The sequence below is a fragment of the Xiphophorus maculatus genome, chromosome 16 (assembly GCF_002775205.1).
Source record: "Xiphophorus maculatus strain JP 163 A chromosome 16, X_maculatus-5.0-male, whole genome shotgun sequence".
In the NCBI taxonomy this organism is placed as follows: Eukaryota; Metazoa; Chordata; class Actinopteri; order Cyprinodontiformes; family Poeciliidae; genus Xiphophorus; species Xiphophorus maculatus.
The window spans coordinates 6236193-6258891 of record NC_036458.1 but is presented as its reverse complement, the minus strand read 5'-3'; the positions used below and the strand labels follow the sequence as shown (position 1 = coordinate 6258891).

The 22699-nt window shown below is 38.4% G+C and overlaps 1 protein-coding gene across 1 annotated transcript in view; it reads left to right on the top strand.

Moving 5' to 3' along the window:
• Positions 1-6940: 6940 nt before the first annotated feature.
• Positions 6941-22699, top strand: part of LOC102218944 (gap junction gamma-1 protein-like) — a 45720-nt gene continuing 29961 nt past the window's right edge. Inside the window, exon 1 of the mRNA XM_023349462.1 lies at positions 6941-7643. The gene's annotated coding sequence lies outside the window, so the exon portion shown is untranslated. The remainder of the gene's footprint in view (positions 7644-22699) is intronic.

The following is a 22699-nucleotide window of genomic DNA, read 5'->3' as shown; positions in this document are numbered from 1 at the left end:
AAATTATTGAATGCGTAGCACTAAAATACATTAAAGACCTGTTGTTGCTGTATCAACCCTCCGGACCTCTCAAGACTTTGTGTTCTGGTTCTGCTCTGTGTCCCCTGTACCACAACCAAACATGGAGAAGAATCACTCAGTTTTCATCTAGAACAAACTTCCAGAAAACTGCAAAACAGCTGAAATACTGAGTTTCTTTAAACCTGTAAAGCTATCATTCATGAATAACAATTGGAACAAGATATAGTTTTTTTTTTTGCCCCTTGAATTTAATGTTTTTATTGTTTTCGTGGTTCTACTCGGTGTTATTGAAAATGTGCTATACAAAACCTTGCTTAAAAAATGTTTAATTTTACACTGGAATGGCCAAGTCAAAGTCTCAACTTAAATTGCCTGTTTTAATACCTTAAACAGGCAGTTTTGTGCCAGAACGTCTCTCCAACGTGGCTGAATTTAAAGTGCAACAGGCAGAGTTGTGCACCTGTCGACCATCAGAGAGCAAATAGAAACTTTACTGACGCTCACTGTGATCGATCAGTCATTTTGGGGACATTGTGGGCGGTGATTGACTGGCAGGGTGTGGGATGGAGGCACAAGCAAAGCGACAGGTTAGGATTGTTTGCTAAGTATAATTGAGATATTTTGCATTTAAAGAAGTAGCTAAAACATGGATTTTTAAAAATCTTTTATGTAAAACCCGTTAATTTATTCCAGTTTAATTATGAGCTGTGTTGACACCGGATTTAATTTAAAAGTTGACGAGGCTGGAAGCAGTTTCTCAGACACAAAGAGGTTTGGACAAAATACCCTAAACTGTCTTAATTCATTGTGAATATTTAAAACATCTATATCACAAATAAGGCACTTAATGAGTTCTTGTTTCTTAAAAATAGAAGAAAATAAATGCACACATTTTTAAGGAGTCATTTTGCTAGTATTTTTTTTAGTCTCACCTTGTTGAGGGATTTTGGCTCCCACATTTATTTATTTATTTATTTTTGCATTAATTGAAAATCATTCCAGCTTTTGCTACAATGCTCCACTTGGGTTTGTTTCAGTTGCACTGCATAAGGAGAGAAAAAGACAGGAAGAGAGTTAAGGGAAAATGTGAATAAAAGATGAGAAGGATGGAGAGAATATAAAAAAATGTGTTTTTCAACATGGTCGATTGTATAATCTTATTTCTTTTCTTTTTCAGTGTTCCTGTTTGCAGTTGATGACAGTTTAGGCCAAACCAGCTGTCAGGCAGATGGCCTCACATTTGATTGTTCAGTACTTTGGTAATCAGAGGAGTTGGTGACTCAGTAACTAATAGGTTCCCGGCCCTCTGCTTGTGTTTGTGCCAGTCCGTCCTCTTTGGGTTTCACCAGACAGCTCCTCTTCTCTATTCAGAGAAAACTGTTCCAGATATTTTGGGGTTTTTTTTTTTTACAGATACAACTTTTCAAACCTGTGATTTGTTTGAAACTCGCCCTGCTTGTTCAGCCTTTCTCTGATAACACTTCCACTAGATCTCTTCTGGTCTCTGACATCTTGTTGCTGGAAGTTTGAGTTTCTTTCACTTCAGAATGATGGATTTCAAAATGCCTGAAAATGGACTTAGAACTCCAAGATTGTTGAAAACTACCGTTTACATCTTTCCGTTTCAGCATTGGGTTGATACACAAAGTACTGCTTTTATAGCGCTGGTCAGACCTACTGATGATTAATAAATCAATACATTTGGAAGCAACAACAGCACAGTTGGTATTCTACACACAGCTTTTCATCTTGACTTCATCTTTGTTGCGTGAAAACTGTCTGGCTTTGACTTTCCCAAATTGTGGAACAATCTGCCTTCTGAAATTAGACAGTCGTCTTCTCTGGTGGTTTTTAAACCTCTTCTGAAAACCCATATTTTCACCGTGACCTTTGACCCCTTGTGAGATGGTTTAAACTGAGTTTTATGTTGGTTTTTAGATTATTTTTGTGCTGTTTTATTGTGTTTTATTTTATTGAATACCGTTAGATTTTTAGCTTTTAACCTATTTTCATTGGTAGACGCTTTGGTCCTGTCATGGTTACCTTAAAGCACAGGCGTCCAATGTGTGGTGCAGGGGCCATTTATGGCCCTCTGAAGGATTTTGGGCAGCCTCAATTTTTAAATCTGGCCTGCAAACAGTGTGTTTGATGCAGACACACTCTTTTTCCATCTTTTAAGGCAACATTTCTAACAAATGAATAAAATCTGAGAAAAAATTTTAAGTAAAAAAAAATTAGATTTGCATTTATCTTTGGAGTTACTAAAACCACAAATATTGACCTATTTTTTTCTCAAAAGCAAATCTTACTTCTCAAATAAGTAAATGAACTAACAAAATGTTCAAACTGTGGGAATGTGTAAAGACCTTTTTATGTTTTGTATCTACAATGATTAACAAATAAATTTTTCTGCAAAAATCCCACAATGTTTTGATTTTAATAACATTTAATTTGTTTTGTTCATAATTGAACAGATAAAATTTAAAAAGGCAAAAGTGTCGTAAAAATATGAAGTTTTTTCGCTCCAAGTGCCTCCGAGTTAATGATTTTGGCCCTCATGGTAAAAAGTTAGGACACCACTACTTTAAAGTGCTCCAGTAATAAAGTTGGATTGAGTGCAGATTTATCCGGTGGTCTCCAAACATAAAAGCTGTTACTTTATGACTGTCAGCAGAAAAAGCTGCTTGCAGCTCAGCATGTTTTTGTGTTAAAAATTGACCGTCCAAGTAAAACTCCAGCCAAAAACAAAGACAAAGGACTGCACAGCAGAAAAGTGACTAATGCCGCACTGGAGATACCACTCTCAGAAACTGACCACAGTCAATATTTCTAGAAAAAGATGGACCCTGTTGGGCAAAAAGCCTTTAAGTAAAGTTGCTATATATTGATGGCAGCCTCTTTAATCACTCCTCAGACCACCATTTTAGCACACTTCGGGATGGATCACGATTTAAGTCTTTGTCACACCTTCAGAAGACTCTGCTGTCTGAACAGCTCAGGCCCTCATCACTCACCGCTGACAATATCCCGGCAGCAGTACTGGAGGTGTTGTAGATGACGAAGGTTAGAGCACAAACGGGAAGAGCCAAATATGACTTGAGCGACTTTTGACATTTTGCACTGAATGTCAGTCCTGTCCAGCAAGACAAGTGATTTATTTTTCGGCAAACGGGGGGCTGTCCTGCCCTTTCCCAACGCCGAGGGGAAAGAGAACGGCTGAGGCCGAGGAACTTGTGACCGTGAAAGCCCAAACTAGACGAGCAGGAGTGAAGCTGTGGCTCGGCTCTGATTGGGGTATTGACATGTGGAGGCTGCTTCGGGGATTGCATCCCGTCACACAGCTGCTCCATTAGAGCGTTTTGAACTTTACACATGTTTTCAGTTAGCGTGTTTGTTCCAGCTCTTCCTGAGCCGGGATCGTGCCTGGCCCTGGGTTGCAGATATGTATGGCAGCAGCTCTTGCCCGTCTGAACACAGGGCCTCGGAGCACTTGTTACAATCTGTGGCCCTTGCTAAAAATAGACCGGAGCAGACTTTGGTTCAGGGCCTGCTTGGGGCAATTTCCTCCTGTTCCTTTGCAGCTTTCTCCTAAGCACCTCATCTGTCACCTTTCCCTGCAGTGTATTTGCATTTCTTGTGTTCATGTGTTCTGGCCTGTCTCTCTGCTACTATGGACCGCAGTGGCTCTGCCGTGTGTCAGTGACTCAGTCACACTTGTCTCATCCTGCTAGCATCATGAACCAATCTTTTCCTCTGGAATCTCCAGCAGTAGGCAGCTCAGGAAGACTTGGTGGTATGAAAATCATCTACAAGCAGAGGGGGGGATAAAAGACAGCCAGGAATCATTAATAGATCTAAAGTCTTAGTGGAGATGATTAATGTTTAGTCATCTGACAAACAATATCACGACTGCACCAACTGCGGAGGGATGAAATGATGTCTGAAGCAACCGCAGAATAAATCACAAGCAGGAATTGAAAAGATGTTTTAGTCGGTTTCATTTTCTGCCACTTTTAAACCTGCTCCTTTTGTGGAGCATCAGAGGTCAAAGGTGCTGGCTTCCCATGACGTAGAGCGACAAATGGCAGGAACAATGCAGCGAAAATGCATTGTTCGCTGCAACAGATTTTATTTTTGTCATATTTCATATTGGTCCGGTCATACAAAATCCTCCTATATGTTTTTATTCATCTTGGTTTAACAAAGTTAAAGTTTTAATAAAAGTAAATATCAAAATTCAGCTCTCAATTTATGATTTTAAAGGTTGTTTTTTAAGGGTAATGCTATCTATTCCATCTGGCCTTACATGTGAAACTATAATCTCTCTTGCTAGATTATTAATTCACCTTGTTTAACCCAATTTAACTCCAGTTTCTCTAGCAAGACTCAAATGACTTAAACGTTTACTTCCTAATTTAATGCCTTGAAACTGAAATTTTTATATGTACAGTCTTTTAAGTCACATGTTTTCTCTACAAATTGAAAATACATGGAGCAGTGATGATCCTTCTCAGAAAAACTAAGTTACAAAAGAAAACATCTAAAGTTTTGCAGGTCTTCTTTGCCTTAGTTAAGGTCAGTCTACCTGATTTAACAACAAGAAAAGGTATTTGGAAAAAGTTGCGTCCAACTCTGAGTCCCAAAATTCCTTTCTCAGCCATTTAAAATGTTCATTTTTAGTTATCTCCAAGTGTAACAATCTCACACATGGTCAACTTGGTTCACATAGCTCTTCCCTTTGTAAAATGAAATCATTTTCAACTGCGTTTGCTTGTATTCAATATTAAACTGGGTTTGATGATCTAACTCATTCAAATGTGAAATCTGCTAGATATTAATGAGAACAAACATTTTTCTCAAACTAAAATGTTTATTTTGGTCTTTAATTGAGAAGAGCAAGTGATGTAAAATGTTTTTATTTGGTCCCAAGAAGAAATTGTTTTGTAATCTTGACCTCCACCTGTTCCTTAACCTTCCCTTAGTGCATCCTTGTATTCTCACAGAAAGTTGTTGCATAACATTTTGTTATCTTCCTTCCAGAAGGTCTGTCACAATTTGGGCTCTGGCAAGGTCGACGTTTGTGTGCAGGCAATTTCACTCGCACACATGCTAGCAAAGACGTTGCACAACCATATGACTGTGTGACTTTTTCCCACTTGGTCACCCGAAGGAACTGCAACACTGAATCATATCGCTTGTTATTGCATAACAGTTTTCCCCAGAATGTAGCCTGTGAACTGATTTAGGGAGGACGAGCGTGGATGTCTGCAGAATCAGACGGAGAGGTCGGATGAACTTGTGCTTTAGAACAATCAAGCAGCAAACTCAAAACAACCAGCGGTTTCAATTTGCCAAATGAGCCATGTGTGTCCCGCCGCTCGAGGCCTTTGGCGTAAGCACATTTGGACCAGATGAAGGGCCTCGCTCAGACTGAACCGCTTAAGCACCTTGGAATGATCCGAGCCGTCCAGCTAGTTTCTCAGCAGGAGATGATGTTGATCGTATCACAGACATCATATCCTGAAGGCTCCTGCTTGCCTCAGGCACTGAAATGGAGAAATTCTGTAATGGATCATTTTCTATCAAATATACTGAGGCAGTTTTTACCAAATGCACCCCACTGTGGTTAATGAGCCTTAATATGATTACAGAAATAGAAGAAAATTAAAAAGTGATTACTAATGGCATATGACAATAAAGATCTATCTATCTATCTATCTATCTATCTATCTATCTATCTATCTATCTATCTATCTATCTATCTATCTATCTATCTATCTATCTATCTATCTATCTATCTATCTATCTATCTATCTATCTATCTATCTATCTATCTATCTATCTATCTATCTATCTATCTATCTATCTATCTATCTATCTATCTATCTATCTATCTATCTATCTATCTATCTATCTATCTATCTATCTATCTATCTATCTATCTATCTATCTATCTATCTATTTTTGGAACATAGGAGACAAAAGACATGCTTGTTTGACATTAGAAGGCGTCAAAAAGAGACAGAGTCTAAACTGTCACTTATCAAATCAGTTGTTTATCCAGCTTTACTGGCCCAACAAATCAAATTTATCTTTATGAGATTGTTGCAAAATTTGCACATTGAATGCATTGGAATTTCCCTTCTTTTTTTCTATTAACACTTTGTGTAAATGAGTTGTTTTTTGAGTCCTAATTTTTGAAAAGGCACGATAAAACCTCAGTGGTCTCACTTTTGTTGCAATTGCAGCTGCAAGTATGTTTATGCCAGCTTTGAAAAAATCTAGAGACTGAATTTTTCTTGCCTATTCTTTAGAAAACTGCTGCAGCTCAGCCGGATTGGTATCTGTGAACAGAACATTTCATATATTGCCACATGTTCTCAATAAAATTTAGCTCTGAACTTTGGGCCATTCTAACACATCGATTTGCTGCGTGATCTAGATTCCAGTGTATGGTGCTTAGACTATGTGTGTACAGCTAGATTTCATTTACAAGAAGGCAAAACATGCACACCGCACGTTTCAAATTTTTGGTGTAAAATCAAATTTAGCACATGTCTCTGAAACTGAAGTTGGTTGTAATGTGACAAAATGTGCCTATGAAAGCTTTCTGCATATATGAATCCAAATGTAGCCAATATTATTTATTACCATGTAACACATTGCTTATTAAATAGTGTCAACACGGCTGTTTCTGAAATACTCCGGCAGGCTGCAGCTTTGTTTAACGCTGGCTCTCATGTTGAAGCAGATGTTTATGGACCCGAGATGTATGACCTGTCGGGTGCGCGCACCGCCAAAACACGTGTACGCGCAACATCTTCCCATTTTTTCTCTCTCCCCCCCCCCCCCCCCCCCCCCCCTCCCCCCCCCCCCCCCCCCCCCCCCCACACACACACACGCACCCCTACACATCGCTCCCTGCAAACGAAGGGTCGACGGGCTTCCACTGAGAGGATCCGACTGTCACTCACCGAGCTCCCCCGATCAGCCAATAAAGGTTCGGGCTGCGTGGAAGGAGCGCTGCGGCCCGGATAAACACGCTGCTTGCGGGCGGATCTTCAGGTGATCAACAGATCGGCAACTGTTCCCCACTCCTCCTGCGAGGAAGAGCAAAGATGAGGGACCCGAAAGGCAGCGCCGGAGCCAACAGGCATGTGAGCCACTGACATATTTATCGCTGAATTCCCGAGCCAGGCAGCCAGAGCGATGTGAAGGGACGAGCGCCCGAGATTCGCTTCTAAATCGGCCGATTCAGCTGAAAAGAGGTTCGATCCCTGCCAAAATGACCAGACTATTGTCTCGCATCTTTGCAACGGAACGGGCCCGCAGGAATCTTGGCACCGGTTTTACGCAGCAGACCACATAGTTTGATCGACGTTCAGCTCGACTGAGGAGCGAACACATGGACAAAGAGTGCCTGCACACGTCTTCGTAGTGGTGCTGCGAGGTGAACATTGACAAGCCGTCGGAGAAACGTCCTGCTGTTTCCTCCCCGAGAGGGAAATAACACAAGGAAGGGATCAGCGGCGGAACCTCAGCAAGTCCAAAACGACCTTCCCTCCGTCCCCAAACAAAGGATCGTCTTACACCTTAAAGCATCTTCACAGACTCGCATAGCGGTAAGAACGCGTCTGTTCACTGAAAGATCGTTTAAATCCTAATTGGGCGCAAAACTAATCCGGTAGTAAATGAACGGATAAATCAGGGTCACATGCAGGCGCACCGCATGGCACCGGAACGCACAAACCATATCCTCATCAAATCAGAATCAGCGTTTCCTTTCTGTCCATTCTTCTATTTGGAATAAGGTACACATAACTTCTCTGTAGACACAACAAGGCTTTGGGGGAATGTAAACAGACACGGAGGAATCTGAAATACTAATTCCTGGTCATCGCTTTTTTGAAAGTCACTTAAAAGTCAAACTTCTCACTCATCTCACAATGAGGAGTAAGATGGGTGGCGCAGGGATTTATTCCCTGCAGAAGCTGTTTACATAAATGTCAAGCAGGCTTCATAACGACTTTACATGTAAACTAATGTGCTTAATTAACAATTTATGCTCTGGCAAGCACTCAGAAGCATTCCCCAACAAAGCAACAGAGGTAATGTCTTTGGATTTTGATGAGAATATTGATGAATATGGAAAACTTGTAGATTCTACTTGGAACACGTTCCAACAGAATCGAGAAACATTTTTAAAACGGTGTTTCATAAATAGCTTTGTATTTTCACAAAAGATGTTTTCATTTAGATGGAAAATTCATTTAAAAAAAACAAACAAAGACATTTAGCAGCAGATTCTTGCATGAGCACATAACCTTAAACATTTTTTTAAAGTGTGTACTGTAAGTTAATTGACTTCTCTACATCACCAAACTGTGAGCTCTTTGTTTTGATGTATTTAATGAATAGTAAGTAAAAAAAACATTTTTATTTCTTTTTACAGTTTGATTTGCAAGTCAGGCAAAATCGAACAATTCCAACCAATGTCTAATTGACTGGACCATGTTTGAAATGAGCATTTATTGTCAAATTTGTCATATTTTAAATGCTATTTTTTTGTATTTATGGTGTTTGAGTTGTCTGTACCTTTTAAATATTGTTTTATGCTGCACAAAACAACAATTGCCTTTTTGCCAGCTCTTCCTCAGTAGAGATTTTATTTTCCTGGTAGAATAATGGTTAAATAAAACAAATAAAATAAAACTGAAATTCTTATAATGATAAATATCCTTTGCCCCTTCAATGAAACAAATTAGATAAAATAAGAGCCGTGAAATACTGATGTATTCAACAAAATACAAAAGCAGCAGGTTACAGAGTTAATTAAAAATGACTTTAACATTGATTAATCAGCCTTTAAAGCTCCACCTTTAGGCAAATGTGTTATGTAATTATTGTCACCTCCATCTTTACTCCACTGTTACCTTTTACTTCCTTTCGCCTCACTGTAGCGCTTACCAAATAAGGCTCTGGCCGTCCTTCCATCTGCACACATCTTCAGTCATTTTCCCGGCACATCAGGAGAAACATTCCCCAACACTTCCAGCCAACACCTGGAGTAGTTCACCGTGATGAGGAGAGGGCTGTTTTTGGAAATTTGCCACATTGGTTTCAGTGAGGAGCAATTTGTCAGTGCCACAGCAGCAACAGCTTAAATATGAGCCACCATAATGAGTTTCTCCCTCTGTGCTTGAGAAAATCCCTGCTACATGTGAAGTCATTGTGATGGATTTTGGAGCCTTGCCGCTGAAAGCTCTTAGTGCTACTGAGTGATTCTCGCTCTGACCGTATCAAACTTTGTGCTTTTTTTCTTTTTCCATAATTTTTTTATTTTTATGTTGGCAAGCTGCCACCTCAGTTTCCCCCCACTCTATTTTTGGTTCCATCAAGGGAAAGCAGTTTTGGCATTTCACAGCCTCGCATTCCTCATTAACATTTTCAGTATGTGAAAGTATTTAGTGAGACAGTCCATTTCTCCGGTTCTCCTCCCTGCTTGTTATCCCCCGCACTTGCGACACAGACCATTATTTCACTCGCTGTGATAGAAGACAAGAGGAAAAGTCAACCCCTTTGCTCTGCAGCACTCAGAGAGAGAGATGAGGAGCATATTCTGTTTGGCAGCTGAGAAATGCCCCTTAACCTCAAACTAAACTCCTCTTTCAATTTACCATGCAGCGTTCTTTTTGAGGGAAATTTTCTCGTCCATTTGGCTCAAAATATAAACTAAAATCCTGACCTTGCAGATATGAGTGATAAATTGTGCATGGCTATTTATTAAATGATCAAAGGATGTCCTAGAAAAGCCAAAGAAATGATACATAGTCTCTTAGTTGTCTGTTGTGCTGATTTATATTCAATATTCCTGTGAAAGAGAAAAATTTATATATTTTTTACTTTCAGTCTTCAGAAATTGAACCACATGAATCGGTCCAAGAAAGAAAGAAAAGGACAGCAGCGTAGATAACTTTCTAGGTTGCATACATAAGCAGGTACTTTATATATTTACATATATAGAAATGCAAACTATATAGAAAAGCTGTCTTCAATTATGTAAATATGCTTTTCTCATAAAGAAACAACAACTTTGTAGAGAGTAAAATCTTCATGTTTTATTTTATTATGAACGCAGACACTGGATAAAAATCCCATCTCTGCAAAACTCAATCCAGATCTTTTGACTCTGCCCTAATTGCCTTGCGCTGAAATCCCCACAACCTGTTTTATATGAGAAATCAATAATGGTATACATTTCGTACAGTGCCTTAGCGTGCTGTGCTTTTAATTTGCAGTTAAAAGCTGGAATCACTGTGGGGGTTATGATTAGTGATGGTCCATTAAACTGAAGATGCATTAGATCTCCTTTAAGGACTTTTGAAAGAGCGCATCAGATAAAAGGCCTTATAATTTAATTTAACACTAAGCAGCACAGTGCATACCACTATATACAGTTCTGGTCATACGTTTACATCCAATCATCACAGACATGAATGTGATCTTATGTCATCTTTTTTCTTTTTTTACTTTGTCGAGATCTTCTTTTCCCAAGGAGCACAGATGATGCAACTGCAATGATAAGAAAAGCAAATAAAGTTCACTGTCGTTTTTATCTCAGCTGCTTGGTCAAAAATATGTATACTCATTGTTGAATACTGGTTACATTAACTCAATTTTATTTTAAATATACTTTTAGGAGTATTTTTACTATGTGGTGCTTTTTCCTTTTACTTGAGTAATTTGATTATGAAGTAGCTTCTGCTCTTAAATGAAATGTCTGGATTCTGAATGAAAAACAAAAATTCATACTCACTTGCAGTTTTTGTTAAAATTTCATAAGTTTATTATTGAAAGAAACTGATTTGGAAACATTTTATTTTGTCCAATTTTGATATTTTTTATTACTTATATGAATTATTGTCATTTTTGTCCTTAAAATATCAAAAATTCCACATCATTTCTGATTATGTATTTTTTAAAATATTAAATAATTAATAATTTGATCAGTTACTCAGTGTTTGAGAAATACCTTTTTACTCTTATCATTTCTTGGATGTGTACCTTTTATATTTACTTCAGTAAAAATATGTTGAAGTAGTACTACTCTTACTTGAGTTCAAATTTTGGATACTTTTCCCACCTCTGATCATCACGCTGAAATGTTTGCATACACCCACACTTCAATCTCTCTCTCTTTCTTGGCAGGGTTAAGAAACGTCATTTATGGCTTTAAATGTTTAAGTATGATTTATAGATTTTCAATAGGGCTGAAGTCCAAGTTTTGGACGGCCATTTCAAACCCATTTCTTAATGTGTAGATGAGTAGAGGTTGTCCAAAGTGAGGCCCAGTGGCCAATTGTCTGTTTGAAATATTTTTAAATATGAATTTTTCTTTTAATAAGGCAACAGTCCAAAGACTTTTTTTTTACTTTTGGGATCTTTAAAGATTTTGTATGTGTCTATTGTCAAACCGGTAGAAGTAAAGAAGAGAAAAATCACAATAAACTCATTCTTGTATTTTTAATTAAATGAAATAGGTTAATCAGTTTTGATTCCTCTGGGAAAATGTTTGTACACCAGTGACTTAAGGTCATTGCTCTGTTGGACACCCAGTTATGTCCAAGTTTCTAACATCATCGCTTCACTGTTACGCCTTTAGACTTTTTCCCCCCTTGTACAGCACTCTGTGCAGCTTGAGTTGTTGGAAGCATGTTTTATAAATAAACTTGACCTTTGACCTAGCTGTTCATTTCGTCAGTATCCCGTCCGTCAACCCCAGAGCACGATTCTGCCACCAACACGCGTGGCAGTTGTTTCAGTGTTCTCAGATTTGAAAGCCTCATCTTAAATGATCCAACTATAATTCCTGTTTTTGTACCTAAGTGGCTTTATCTTTGTTTCATTTAACTTTAAGCTGCAACTGTACATGTCCGCCGAGCAGCAAGGCTTCAGATTTGGTCCCTTCAGATTTAGTGTAAAACTAGCGTCACTGTGGTCAGTTGAGTGTTGACTCTCGCAATTTCCTCTCGTTCGAGGTTAACGTTGTGGGTCAGATGAGAGATACTCTGATCAGAATCATTTTCACAAATCACACATTAAAGCTGATTTGAAATGTAAAAAAACCAGCAAATTGAAACAATCTCTGCCTGTTCTGTTCAGAAGGAGCTTTTTGATGGCTACAAAAAGCATGTGGTCAAGGCTTCAACTTGCCAAGAGACATTCACCCAAATATTAGTGGGATACATGCAAATATTTGAATTAATTTATAATTTTGACACAAATACGTTTATTAAAGTTTAAGTTGTAAGAATAATGACCTTGATACATATAATGCCTCTGCCTGAACTAAATGTTGTTTTAATGTGTTACCTACTGCAACATTATTTCCTGATAGCTCAGTGGGATGATTTAAAATCATTGAATCATAAATCATAAAACACAATTAATCTCTAAAAATCTCCAGGATGAGTGCATTTGGTGTGCAATGATCCACCATTTTACTTTCAAGAGAATACTTTCTGTTAATCACTCCCAGTTATCTGCAATTATCTATACTTGCTGAGGAAATTGTCTCCAGGATGTGTCTAAATCGATTTCATGCTCGCAGGCAGCAATTTCTGATAAACGGAGTAATTTTTCCCAGTTTTTTTCTTTACAATGTGAAAGGTGGAGCAAGCTCTGGAAGAGGTGAATGCTTTTAGCGACAAAATTAACGAAGCAGGTGCTTTGCAGTGTAAAAAAAAAAAAAAAAAATCAATATATCAGGACTCCCGGATTTACAAAAGCAAAAGAACTTAGAAAAAGCAGTGATGTAGGCGACGTGAGAAGCACGTAGACCTGAACTGAGATCCAACATATCTTAGCTGGCCTTGGTTAACGTGAAACATCAAGGTATTATGCTTATTTCTTGTTCAGCAGACAGAGGCGCGTAGCTGGGCTTAATCCTCGGAGTGTCGCTTTCTGAGGGAAAACCGTATATTTATCCCCACCAACTAGTCTGGATTCCCTCCGCTTGCCGCCGTGCGCTCCGCTCTTCGTTTTTCTGCTTGCCAGTTCCTGTAAGCCACTTTGAAGCAGCAGCAGCAGCAGAGGGAAGGTGCTTTGCTCTCTTTCCATGTAATTACCAAGTGATTAAGGTTGTTGGAGGTCATCAGCTGTAAATGGGAGACGCAGGAGTGCGCGTTTGTGTGCACCCACTTGTGTTGTTGTGCAAAGTTTCAGCTGCACTGACTGAGCCACTTGAAAGTAGCTGTGACATAAATGATGGATTTAAATGTGAATGAACTATTGCTTGAGTCAGCAAATGGTAATTTTCTGCTATTGTGATTAAATTAATATACTAAAATTAGTTCTGGATGACTGATGTAAAATTAATTGGCTAGTGAGATGTTCTCCAATGTCTTCAGAAAAAAGTGGGGATTAAAAAATGTAATAAATTTTGAGTTTGTGATATTTAAAGTGTGAAATGTAAAATTCTGACCTTCTCATGTATCTCTAATTTGGTGATTGGATGAGCACCCAGTGTCTAATATTTTAGCGCAGACCAAATACAGAAAAATATTCGGAGATGACAGGAGAGCTTTCCGTGACTCAGGATGACTCCCCGGGAAAATGAGGCCTGCAGTCGGCCCTGACCCTTCACAAACGGGCCCGTTGCATTTTGTTTTGGCGCACGTGTCGCCATGATGCCACAGCAGATCTCAGGGTCTTTAACTGTAAAAACGTAGAGGGGGGTGAAGAGTCTGACTTCGCCTGACAAAGGGAATCCTGTGATTCATGGCGTCTGTCTGGTATTTCTGCAGCATGCGGTGGTTGTGCAACACACGTGTTTGCAGTAGTGATTTATGCCAACTCTTTTTTTTTCTATACATAAGAACTACTTTGGGTAAAATTTTCAGGCTAATTATCAACTAAAATTTTTGCATTAGCTTGAGATAGTAGGAAAATTTGCAAAATAAAACACCTGACTGAAGGGGTAGACCCATAATGTACCATGATAAAAATGTTCAATTATAGTTGTCATAAATTCCATTTTGTAGTGATTAAAAATACTGCATGGTTGAGATTATTTTTTACTATTTTCTCCACTGTACAATGAGAGCATCAAATATTAATGTGTGCATTTTAGTGACTGAAATCACACTTCTTTTGTGACTGGTGTCCTAAAACATATTGTAATGGGAATGTTTTTCAACAGCAGTATTTGTGTTTGTGAGACTACGATTGCTGTGTCAGACATGCAGCTCCATAAAAAATGTAATAAATAGTTCTTATTATCCCTTTTATTGTTATCACAATATAAAAATATTGTGATAAAAAGTTAAGTCTATATTGCTCAGCCATACCTGAATGCAATTTCCGCCTGAATCATTTCTAAGAAAATTGTAGATATGAACATGCTTGTGCAAATATGTGGTGCCATATTAGGCTCATTGCGGGTAGAAAAAAAAGAGACATGAAATTCTGATAGAAAACGCTGAAATTTTCCACAAAAAAGAAAAGCCCTCAGAATTTCTTTGTTTGAAAAGTTTAAAATTTGCTAGTAAAACCCCCAAAATGTTGAGATTAATATCAGAAATTTTGTAGAAAAGAACTTGCAAATTTTTTATTTTGAAAAGTAAAAAAAAATGCTAGAAAAAGTCAAGAGATTTTGAGATTAATCTCAGAATCTTCCTAGAACAAACATGGAAATTTCTGTGTTTTAAAAATTGGAATATTTTTAGACTTTTGAAACAGAAAATTTCATGTTTTTTCTAGAAAATTCTTGAGACTAATCTCAAAATTTCCGAGTTTCTGCTAGTAAACATCTGACCTTTCAAACTCAGAAATTTCCTTGTTTTTTTCTAGACAATTTCTAGGATTAATTGCAAATTTTGTACGTTTTTTTGGCAGAAATGTACTTCTTTATTTTCTATCCACAATGGCCCTAAAACACTGTTGAACAGATCAACAGAAGAAGGCAGTAAGCCTTTCTGTGAAGGAGAAGCGTTCCTCTGTGGAGTGCGGCTGAAATAAGATGTTTCTTTCTGCTGCCTTTTACTCATGAAGAGATGTAGACAGTCGGACAAATGAAAACAGTCGTGAGACTCCTTCCCATCGGGAATGTCACTGTTACACACCCGGACTGGCTAACGGCGTGCACGTGTGTGTGTGTGTGTGTGTGTGGGGGGGGGGGGGGGGGGGTGCACAGGAACACACACACACACATGCAGATGAACCTCGGCCAGCGTGCGCAGACATGTTTACGCTGCAGCCAGTGCCTCACATGCATATTCAAACCGATATGTCAGGCTCACGAGTTTCCGTGTGCTGACACATTTACATACGAGCATGGCTGTCGTGGTCCGGGGTCTGATTTGGGGTGACAGGTCTTATGCTGTTGCCCCTGGGTCAGTGTGGGGGGGCGGAGCCACAACGTGACAGAGATCGGGGCAGAGAGATGCCTTTCATTCACCGTCAACCTCTGGTGACACAGCTTTTTTCCCCCCTTGTCTCCAGTTTACTGGGGTCAGCAGTTATGAGGTAACACTTGACTTTATGTTCAGCTGACTGTTTTTGTTTTTACTGGCATTTGTTTCTGTTTCTGCTGGCCTATCAGTATTTGTTTGGTTAAGATTTTATTATTAAATATCAAATTAGGTCATTCTTTATCTGATATAGCAAAAATAATAAAGTATATTTAATCATATTTGCGTAAAATGGAAGAGAATATAACAAAATGAATGGATAAAAAAAATAAACTTAAATATCTGCAACCAAATATGAAAACAAAAAAAATCCAAAAACAAAACATGGTCTGTTTTTGGCTTTAAAAATAGACCATGTTTAAAACCAAAACATCCAAAATCCAAAATCATCTTAAAACTTACTTTCAATTTAAAAATGCATGTTATAATTATTTGATTGCGGCTCATTAAATGTCATCTGCATCTTCAGTTCAACCAATAGAAGAAGCGCAGGAGATAATATTCTGCTGACAGAGAAACAAAATTAATCTTGGTTTTAAGTTGTGAATATTTCAATAAATCCCAACTTCTTTCGTTTTACAGTAAAAAATAGTGAATGCAGCTTTTGATTCCCCCCTGGCCCCCTTGCTTTAAAATGGATGTTAGGTGAATTTGATGAGAACATGGAAGAATCAGTGGGATCACTCACAGTTCATGAAGAGATGGAGCTGCATTTGTTCTGCTCCTCCAACTGGATCACTTTTAGGTTAATCGTCAGCTCCTACATTTCTGCTGTGTTAGCGACGCTGCTGCATATAAGGCAGACACATCGAGGCTCTTCATGGGTGAGTGTGCAACAGTGAATGAAAAACATCTTAAAGCAGTGTGTAGGGCATGAATGAGCTCATCAAGCATTCTTGATAAATTGTTATTCAATTTGTTTAATGTACTTTTCTGATTATTTTGTCCAGATTGGTTTGAATTTTCATTTTATGTTTTTCAGATGCACATCTAAACTGATCAGCTATAACAGCGTCCTTTCCTGAAGCCAAGGATTTATTAAGTATTCTGATTTTGATTATATTCTCCGATTGTCTATTTGAAAACAACAAACAAACATGCAAATAAACTCATTTACGTACACTCACAGTCAGGTACCTTTACTGCACAATAAATGCACTTCCAGAAAAGCCGGAGAACAATCGTCTAAGATCATTTAAACGATTAAAAGAAAGAAAGTTTTGCTCCTTGGAAGCAAAGCATCAATAAATTTGTGGTGTTTAAAGAAATTTACAGAATATGGAAGTGTGGCAAAGCTCTATTTCGGTTCTAATCCACAATTTCCATTCAACTAAATTTTGATTTAATTAACCCTTTCATGCATAGTGGTTATTACAATGGACAGCTATCTAGAAGCCATTTTCTTGTGCTTCTTGTGGATTTTTATGTTATAAATGCACACAGACCACTGAAGTGGACACTAATGCACCATAAAATACACTATCAACTACTGACCATCATCTGAAAATGCAAGAAATAATTTTTGTTAAATCCAATATGGCCGACAGAGAAAAAAGCATGGCAACCGTCCCTGTCACCTCCTTCTACTGTAGACGACTCTAGCAGGTAAAAAAATATATTGTGACATCAGATAACCCCTAAAGGCTAATAATACTGATGTATTTTTCAAATACGAACTTTGTATTTGGAGAAAATTACAACTGATCACCTAAAAAAACTTTAATAAAAAAAAAACAATTTTTACAAAAAATATTTCCTACCGTTTTTTATGCCTTAAGAAAATAAAAAAAGGAAAAAAATCCTGACACAAAGGATCATAATTCATACATGAAAGGGTTAAATTAATTGCATCTTAATACTTAAGGAACCTAGGAAATAACCCTGGTTTTATGGGGTAAATATTGACGATAAATCCATAATTGCTACAATAACATTGACTTTCATTTACATCTGCTTGATAGCTTTTGTTTGAAATTGTTTAATTGTACAAGTTTAATAATTGAGCAGAGTTTTGGGGGTTCTATCACAATGTTTTTTCGGACTACTTTTTTCTGGAAAGTACTTTCTGTACTTTCCAGAAACAATAGCATTCCTTTTTTTTTTTTCACTGAATGCAGAAACACAAATGACTTGCAATTTGCTGCAGACGCTGTCGAGAGCAGATGAGTCTCCATAAGGAGATCTGTGCCACAGGGCTGCACATGGCCGAACGCACGCGCCGACATGACCACGAGCTCTCACGCCTGATTGGTCCAGCTGGGGCGGCTACGGCCGGGTGATGTCCCTCTCGCTCTCTGTCACAGGCGGAGCTGAGCGGAGCAGCCAGGTTCACAGAGTAGGGCCGACACCCTGTCATCGCCTCGCCAGGCACACTCCGCTATGCACAAAAGGGCGAAGACACACACACACACGCAGTGACGTGCAGAAATGTGAAGAAAGCTGGGTTATTGAGCAGAATAAATTTCAGGGAAGGTTTTTCTTTTTTTTTTACTTCATTTTAGTTGTTTTAGAAGGTCATGTCTTGTTTCAGCTCCACTCACAAACGCCTCATCCTCCACTTCTGGGTCTCTTCTTTAGCTCACCATAAACACTTGGCTGTGTGGCCAAAAACTTCCCATCATGAGGTGGATTTAGTGATTCACCTCAAACATAGAAACTCCCCGCAGCACGAGTCACTTTGCTTGAATGTGTAATGCTTTGAACCAGATTGGAGGCTCTTTTACTGTCTCAGCAATTAATTTTATCCAAGTGATCAACTGCAAGAGCTTACTTTACCACAAAGCAAGGAAGAGTCAAGCCAACAGGGGTTATTTTTAGCCACTGTTCTATATACAACATGTTCTCCAGACACAAAGATGCTCCAGGGTCAAAAGTGGTGTTTACACAGCTTCCTATGGTGACTTCAGATGACTTCATCCTGCAGAGTGCATGTACCTAGAGCTTTACTGGAGCCATGAAGATAACAGGGTTTATTTTGTAAACATCAGAATATGAGTCTGGATTTAGACTAGAGCAAAATTCTACAATTTTTTCATGTTCAAAGTTATATTAAGAGACATGTTATGTTCACAGCACTTACCTTGTGCTCAGTGTGCTCAGCCTTTTAGATAAGATTTGCTTCAATTTTATTAATACCCATGTCTGAAATGTAGAGACGGTAAAGAATAAAGGTGCAAAGCAACCGAGGATGTGTTGGAAAAGTTGCCAAATAGTATTGATGATAATAGATTTATAAAGTTGGACTTGGACAGGAATGCATAACAAAATCTCCAACCATGACAGAAAAATCTTCAGCTCAAATTTGAGTTCATTGAGCAAAGATTTGCCCAGCTTTTAGAAGGAAGTCATACGATTGTCTGAGATTAGTAGATTGGACACCAAACATTTAAAAATTAATACAAAAGAAAAATAAGCAAATTGCCTACCTAATAAACTTTGTGCTCACAAACAACAGCTGCATTTTTTTTTACTGGCCCAATCTGGTCACCCCAGTGTCCATTTTCTAGTGATGCTTCTGCACAATCCTGGGGGACGAAAATAGAGAAAGAAACAGAGAGACTGTTTTTCCTTGGATGGCTTGGTGGGAAGAAATTAATCTCCATCATGCTCCCTGCACAGACAGTAAAGTTCTCACTGCATCTTTGCTCTGTGTCATCTGGTCACACAGTCATATGACACATTTCCATTGCAATGTTTCTTGTTGTGATCAAGAAAACAGTTTGTGTCTTATGTACAACTGAAGCACAGCAAACACTGTACATAAAGACTGCATGTCATCACCCGTCAGCCACATCTCTTCCTGTTTTTAGAAGAGCTGTGGCTTTTTAAATGATGCATTTGCTGAATTTGATTTATTTACATTTCATACTTTTTCATGTTAATGGGTATTATGGCTCTAAAACTGTATTTGATGGCTAGGTGGACTGGTCTTTTTAGCACAGTAGCCTTAAAGCATTGTTAGGGGGTTTCTAAAAGATACTTATCTATCTTTTAGATTAACTCAGTAACCAGTCACAGTACATATTTAAAGTTAGACTTGAAACTAAGTTGCCTTTTTGACATTATAACTAGTGTTTTTTTATGTTTTCACATCTGATAGTCCATTACTTTGACTGGGAACCAAATTTGCTGCATTTGTTAAATTTTCAGCTGGTGTGGTTCGCAAACCAAACCATTTGGGAGAGCAGTTCCCCTCCTTGCCTGTGGTGGCGCTGCACCAAGAGCCACTGAAGGAAACAACATGAAAACCTCGAAGATACATGAGTGCAACTTCCTTTTTCACAAAATGTAAACAAAAATGCAGTGGCTATCAGATCTTAGCGGTTGTAGGGTTTCTCTTTTGTCGTTGGTGAGTCATTTCTCCCGCTGGCGCCAGAGTAGCATGTTTGTTTAGGTTGTATTTACCCAGAATGCCCTGCAATATAGTCCGCTTCTTGCTTTTGGAGTGGTGTCTTATCTGCTTGGCGTTCATGTATGCATTCGAACCGCGCCAAAGTTTAGGTCAACTGAACCGAGACCTGGGTTTGTAGGCAGAGCAGAGTTCATATCAGAGTTTGATTGCACATTGACACCTTCACAAATGAACCAAATATCTAGAATAAAAACAGGAAAATGCTACTACAATGCTGTAGCCATTGCTACTGGACTGAGGAAAACCCCAACCCGTGAGCTTCCTCTGGATGCTGTGACATTTATACACCTAAACACAGAAAGGTCCTGTGCACCTTTTCCTCTCTGTTACGTCACAGACACGTGATGTGTCTCCCAGGACTGCCCTGACCTGTGCTGTCCTTCCCTCTCAGACTCTACTCCTGGAGTCGTGTTTAAGCAAAATAACATTCATACATGAGTGGGTTTTCATGACCACATGGCCTTAGGATGATCTGAGCCCCAGACCGCCATGCTGCGATGGGCAGGAGAAGCCCAGGGGCGAGCACATATGCACTCTAGTGTAGCCTGGACGATAGCCTCCCAGCCTGATGTTCTGAGACTCTGTATCTGAAATAAAAATAGGAAAGAAAAGAACAGATTCACTTGACAGAAGCGCTTAGGGCCTAACTTTAAATAGCTCTGTGCTGTTTCTGTTTTTCCCCACTGTTCTGTGGGCTTTAGGTTCGGGCTTCTGCCGCACGTAATTGTCTTGAATCAAACAAGAAGTTGAAGGAATTGAGCCTTCAAAGCCTAAGGACAGACCGTTTACATAAAGATTTACTGAAATGAGCGCGTCTGTTCAGAAAAAGATGATGATGATGATTTGCATCTTGGTGCCTTTTGTTACAGGATTTTCACTTCGTTTGATTTCAACTTAATCCCTTAAATTTGCATATTGACATTTTTTATATATTTATGCTGACAGCTTTTAAATCCTTGTATTTAAGTTCTTTAATTGAGACTTTTATGTTCTTTGTGTCTAATTTTGTTCAGCTTTTAACATTACTTTCATTCTTCTATTGTAGTTTATTCTGCCCTTCTTGCAAAGATAACCATAAAATTCAAATACTGAACTAAGCCTGTCACAATAAGCAATTGATCAATTAATTGAATGCGAAATTTCCATTTTGATGAGTAATATTTTTTCAATAGGAATTTTTTTAGGAAAACATCATAATTCATTTTATTTATAGTTTGGGTTGTTTGTGTTTTTTTAATTTTTGTTTTAATTATTGTTTTTGGTTATTGTGTTTTATTTTGGACATACCTTGAAATACCTTTTCATTTTGTAATCTTTACAAAATTAAAGATTATTGGACTTTGAGAGGACAAACTTGCATTATTACGCCATTATTGCTTGAACATGGTCTCAATATTATCATTTATCGCAATAATTACTGGAATAATTTATCGCCCAGCAAAATTTATTTATTTCCTCTTCTGCCTTTTTTCTGTTTTCTTGATGCTGGTTGAGCATGTACGTATTATGAGGAAATATTCCGACAGAAGCAGCTCCAAACATACATTTGTGTTTGATCATTTATTAGGACGAAAACCAGCAGCATCTATTGCTGAACGTCTGCCGAATTTTAAAGAAAGTGTCAGAGAATGTGGTCCTGCTGCTCAGCTGTGTCCAACCGAAAACCTTAAAGTTTCAACTTTAGCACAGTTAGGTTAGTCTGACTGAATAAGAGTCACAGGTTTCAGGTTTGGTGTAAAACTGAGGTTCTGATCTGTTTGCATGTTGCAGGCAGATGTAAACATGCTGCTGTGTGGTCCCTGGTGTGACGTAGAAGAACGCAAAAGGTTGTTGCACACTGGATGTCTCGTCTCTGAAGCAGTACAACAGATTCGCCTTAAGGCAACAATGTATTTTTGGACTCACAATTTATCTCAACTAATCCTTAAAGTTCAGATTTCTTTTTATGACTAAATATGCTTTCAAAGACGCTACAGTTGTCTAAATCACCGCTTCTCTTTTTTTTTTTTGTTTCTTCTCTTTTTGCTTGTTTGCACGTTGTGACTGGGCAGAGTCCAGACTGCTCTGATGACTTAGTGATTTTGGTTTCTTTCATCTTGGGGTTTAAATCCATCATAAGTACGAGCAGAAAATATTTCTGTGCAATCAGACCTGTCAGTGGACTTGGCAAGCCTGATTGGATGATTAAAGTTGCACAGGAACAAGCGTAACCGCAGGGAAGAACATATTGCAGCTTTACGGCTCTTTTCATGCACATTCTTTCCATCACCCAGCCGCCTCTCCCCCTCCCTGCATCCTTAAAGAGTTTTGTTGGAAATTTGATGGCTCGCTTCCGTTTACATTCAATCACCATCTGCTGGATTTGGCTGCAGCTCTGAATCAATTCTTAATGCACTTGGCAGATTTGCATTCGTTTGCCTGCTCGCTCTCTTTCTCTCTCGCTTTGTGTCTCCATTTCCACTTTTTCTGTTTCCGCATGTTTCACTTGAAACACCTATAAACATTAGTTCAGTTTCTGAAACCCTAAGAAACCCGAGGTCTTATGATGCAGAACTACAAACTGTTTTCTTGTGTGTTTTTCATCAATTAAATGTAGTGTTTTCTAAAGGGGATGATAGATAATTATATAGTCGGTAGATTAAAGTTTAAAATTATGTTTATGCTACATGGTTCTTATTTTAGTTGCGTCAAAACAGCCAAAGCTACAACTAAAATTTAATTTACAAAAAGCAAATTAAATTTTAAAATACAGGAATTAACATTAAATGTAATAAACAGACTGTGGGAAGTATGTTAA